At 46.3% G+C, this 4,965-nt stretch overlaps 1 pseudogene; it reads left to right on the plus strand.

The window, feature by feature from the left end:
• The first annotated feature begins 766 nt into the window (after positions 1–766).
• LOC118713736 lies at positions 767–4,501 on the plus strand (annotated as a pseudogene).
• The last annotated feature ends 464 nt before the right edge of the window (positions 4,502–4,965 follow it).

A 4,965-nucleotide genomic window follows, 5' to 3' on the forward strand; every position in this document is an offset into this window, starting at 1 on the left:
CTATAGAGCACTGTGTATGTGACTATTAAGAATGGCTAAAAACTTTCTGGAGATGATCTGAGTATGTTTTGCACTTTACCATCCCCCCGTTTCTTGCAGTTGATATGAAATCCTTCCTGTGTATGACCATGTTTGCCCAGTGTGATTGAAGGAGTCAGTGACTTCAGCTCTGCCGGGGATGACAGCTCAATTAGATGACCACAGGAGGGTGCAAGGTACAGCTCGAGGCTTTACAAGTCCCGAGGCTGGAGTCCCAGTACTGCCTACCGCTTACCAGCTGGGTGACTTCTGATACAATATCAATCTCCAAGTTTCTGTATATGACAGGGCTAATGGTAAACACCTTTGAGATAATTTAAGTGACTCACTGTCTAAACTGCCTAGTTTATCATAGTGTTAGATAAAGTAAGTCTGGACGGTCCCAGATCTGTCTCTTGCTTCAACAGTGTTTGGATGAAACAGGCCCAGAGACGCCCCTTCATCTAGCCTCCGACCACTCTCCAGCATCTTATCCAGTCACCGCCTTCAGAACCACCTCCGAGACAGGCCGACACACCGGGGTTTTTTTCTACCTTAACTCCTTATTGCCGAACAACCATGAGCTCCCAAATTCATCAGAATTATTCCACTGAGGTGGAGGCTGCCATCAACCTAAGGTGACCAGACCTCCCGCTTTTGGTGGGACAGTCCTGGTTTTTAACCAATTGTCCCGCGTCCCAATTTTTGGAAAGATTCTTTTAAATCTTTTGGACTTTTTTAAAACGCCATGGTCACCTTACCACCTACCTCTCTCAACCACGACGATGTGGCTCTGGAGGGCCTGGGCCACTTCCTCCGCGAGCTGGAGAAGAAGCGCGAGGGCTCCAAGCGGCTCTTAAAGTTCCAAAACCAGCGCGGTGGCCGCATTCACTCCCAGGACGTGCTGAAGCCTCCCCAGGATGAGAGGCCAAAGCTCAGGGCACCATGGAAGCCGCCCTGGCCTTGGAGAGGAACCTGAGCCAGGCCCTGCTTTGGGAGCTGCAGTCCCTGGGTTCCTCCCGCGCAGACCCTCGTCGCTGTGACTTCCGGGAGAACACTTCCTGGGTGAGCAGGTGAAACTCATCAAGAAGATGGGCGACCACCTGACTCACCTCCCCAGGCTGTCAGGCCCCCAGGCTGGGCTGGGAGAGTATCTCTTCCAAAGGCTCACTCACCCTCAAGCCTTTGAAGCCAAGAGGCCTTTGAGGGGCCTCTCTGCATTCCCTTGGCTTTTGCCTGAGCCTCTTTCCAAAATCCCTAGACATTCTTTTAATCACCAGGAAGCCCACTCTCATACACTGGACCAAATGGAAACAATAAAACTTTATGCGGAAGGGGGGGGGGGGGGGACCACAAAAACAAAACGATAAGTATAATCTTGCTTGCCAAGCTCACCATAGCAAAACATCTAGAAATCCGTATACCTATAATAGGGAGGCAGATTAACAAACTACCATTTCATATTTTTTAATTGCTCCAATCTTCCCCAAAATATGCCTAGTACATAGAAGGAAACCAATAAATAGTCATTTCATTTTAACTGCACATGACCACTGGTGGGTCCTCCTAAAGACGTAATTTTTTTTTTTTTTAAACTGCTGCAGCTTCTTCCTTTTTTTTTTTTTTTTTAAATATATTTTATTGATTTTGTACAGAGAGGAAGGGAGAGAGATAGAGAGTTAGAAACATCGATGAGAGAGAGTCATCGATCAGCTGCCTCTTGCACACCCCTCTGCTGGGGATATGCCCGCAACCAAGGTACATGCCCTTGACCGGAATCGAACCCGGGACCCTTCAGTCCCCAAGCCAACGCTCTATCCATTGAGCCAAACCGGTTTCGGCAAGACGTAATTTTTCTTGATGAGAAGTCCCAGGTACATTCCCATATAGACTACAAGCTCCATGAAGATAGAGACTGCACCTGCTTCATTTATAGTTCTGTCTCCAGCATGATGCCTACTATATAGTGGGTGCCCAGTAAATGGCTGCTGAATGAATAAATTAGTAGTGAGTAATGAAATAAAGGTCCCACAGATCAGGCCCAGAATGCCATTGTCATCTCCAGAACATCTCCCTGTACTTTTTTGGGGGGGACGGGGGGGCGGGGAGGGGGGGGAAGGCTTAATGCTGTTCGCTTCCTATAGCAGTGCCTAGCTGGCAGACAGAAGCTGCTAGCTTCATTGCCCTGGCCCAGCCGACTGGGCTCCGCCCTCCATGGCTCACCTTGGGCTGGGGAGAGGACGAGAAGGGCAACGATAGGTCACTCTTTCAGTGAAAGGGACAACACTTGCTTCCGCAAAGAAAATATCTTCTTTAGTCACCTTCACCTCAGCTCAGCAGAGTTCCCCACCAGCCAGCTTTGTCCCCAGCCTCTCTCTCCTCGGTCTCAGGAAGCCAGGAGCCAGGGCCCACTCCCTCTTTTCTGGTGTGTGGTCTGAGTTTCAATTCCGTCTGGCAGACAGTATGGAAGACTCCAGGTCAGCAGGGTCATCAGAATTGCTAAGCGCAAATCTGATTGATGAGCAAGTGTCAGAGGGAATGAATGGGAGCCTTAATTAATGACTTCTGCCCTGTTTCAAAGAAAGATTCCCTTACATCCAGTCCTTGCTTTTCTCTGAAGAAAAAAAAAAAAAATTGGGGTGGGGTGAGGAACTGAGGAAGAAAAGGAGGGAAAAACACCCCTATAATCCAAAGTTTTCTAAACAACATAAAGGAGACTTCAAAGACAGACATGGTCGGTTTTTTATGTGCGAGACCGGTTCAGTGATTCTCCCCTCTCTTTGTCTCCACGGACAGCTAGGCTCCATTCCAAAGCTAAAAAATAAAAGGCCACATTGTTCGGAGGGGAGCTAGCCTTTACAAGAAATTTCCTCCTCGCCACCGGGATAAATTAACTGCCTCGGGCCTGGGTGTCCCCGGAGCATTTCTCCCAGGATGGCTCAGCAGGCCAGCCTCCCACTGCCGCTCGGCTCCCCCTTACCAGATAACGAGCATAGTCCACCTAGTTCACCCAAAGGGCATGGAAAATTACAGGTGTGTTGAAAGATCACAAGTCAGCATGATAATTTGTAAACAGTTCTGATCAAGGTTCATGTGCAACAAAGAGGCAACATTAGGTCACAGAAGAATTCCTAGAAGAAGAGGTGCCTGAATTGAAATTTATGTTGGGAAATATTGGTTTCAGTTCAGCATGCAGTATCTGTCACATGTCTGGTTATGGAGCTGGCTGCTGCAATAGACTATAAAGACAGTTCAGGAAGTCACTTAAACTGTACTCTTAGAATCCTCCCCTACAAAGTGGATTTCCTAATACCTACTTCCAGGGATTGCTGAGAAAGCAGAAGAAAGAAGGAGAAGGAGAAGGAGAAGGAGAAGGAGGAGGAGGAGGAGGAGGAGGAGGAGGAGGAGGAGGAGGAGGAGGAGGAGGAGGAGGAGGAGAAGGAGAAGAAGAAGAAGAAGAAGAAGAAGAAGAAGAAGAAGAAGGAGGAGGAGGAGGAGGAGGAGGAGGAGGAGGAGGAGGAGGAGGAGGAGGAGGAGGAGGAGGAGGAGGAGGGGAAAAGAAAACATAGGTATAATTCTTATACAGTACTTGCCATTCAGAAATTAATCAATGATAGTTTAGAGAAGGGGTGTGGATTGAGTCTCTTCCCGGAGACCCCCCCAGTCTAGTGAAACAACATGAAAAAAAGCAAGTAATGACATTGTCTTAGTCAGTTCTAGCTGCTATAACAAATTAGCATGGATTGTGTATCTTATAAACAACAGAAATGTACTTCTCACAGTTCTGGAGGCTGAAGGCCAAGGTCAGAATGCCAGCATGGCCAGAACCTGGAAGGCCCTCTTTCGGGTTACAGACTGCTGCCTTCTCACGGTGTCTTTATTCGTGAGGGCCCCACACTCATGATGTAATCAGCTCCCGCAAAGCCCCAAGTTAGCAACAGATTGGACGGACATGAGGTTGAGGGCAGAGGAAGAAGTCAAAGATGCCTGAGGGAGGGCATGGTGGAAGGAAGATGGCGCTGCTCCGAACCAATCTCATGGGGAACAAGACAGGGCCGTTCATTCAAAGCACAGGTGAACAGGCAGACTGAGTGGATGCACAAAGCCAATCCAATAGTGCCTTTACATGCTGCCATGCTTCTGGAAGTGATGAGCTGGGGGGAGGACATGTGGCTGGCTTTGGCCTACCAGCCTCAAATTATAGCAGACCCCATCTCTGTGGTTCCATCACTTTTATGAATTACTGTTGAAACCTTCATCAGATATTCCTCTAGCAACCTTGACATATTTACTGTCAGTTTAAAGATCAGAAAGCTGGAACAATGAATAGCCAGTTACTAGAAAATTATAGGATTGTTTTAATTAAGTTAACTGGCTTATTGTGTTTAACTTCCAGGGATTCGGGCTGCTGAATTTCATGAAAACACCTGAAACTAGTAAGTCAAGTTGTTTTCCACCCTGGCTGGATAGTTTAGTTGTTTAGAGCTTTATCCCAATAGGCCAAGGTTTCAGGTTTGACCTCTAGTCAATGCACATACAAGAGGCAATCGATGAATGCATCAATAGGTGGAACAATAAGTTGATGTTTCTCTCTCTCTCTCTTTCTCTCTCTCAAATAAATATTTTTTTTAGGGATGTAATCCCTATCAAAATTCCAATGGCATTTTTCACAGAAAAGAACAAATAATCCTAAAATGTGCATGGAACCACAGAAGACTATAAATAACCAAAGCATTTTTTAAAAAGAACCATGTGAAGGCATCATACTTTCTAATTTTAATATATATCATAAAGTTTAGTAATCAAAACAGTACCATACATAAATATATTAACCAGTGAAACAGAATAAAGAGCTCAGAAATAAACCCACACATTATGATAAACTGATCTTCAATAAGGGTACCATGAATACACAATGGAAAAAGGGTAGTCTTTTCAATAAATGGT

Source organism: Pipistrellus kuhlii, unplaced genomic scaffold (assembly GCF_014108245.1).
Source record: "Pipistrellus kuhlii isolate mPipKuh1 unplaced genomic scaffold, mPipKuh1.p scaffold_m20_p_9, whole genome shotgun sequence".
Lineage (NCBI taxonomy): Eukaryota > Metazoa > Chordata > Mammalia > Chiroptera > Vespertilionidae > Pipistrellus > Pipistrellus kuhlii.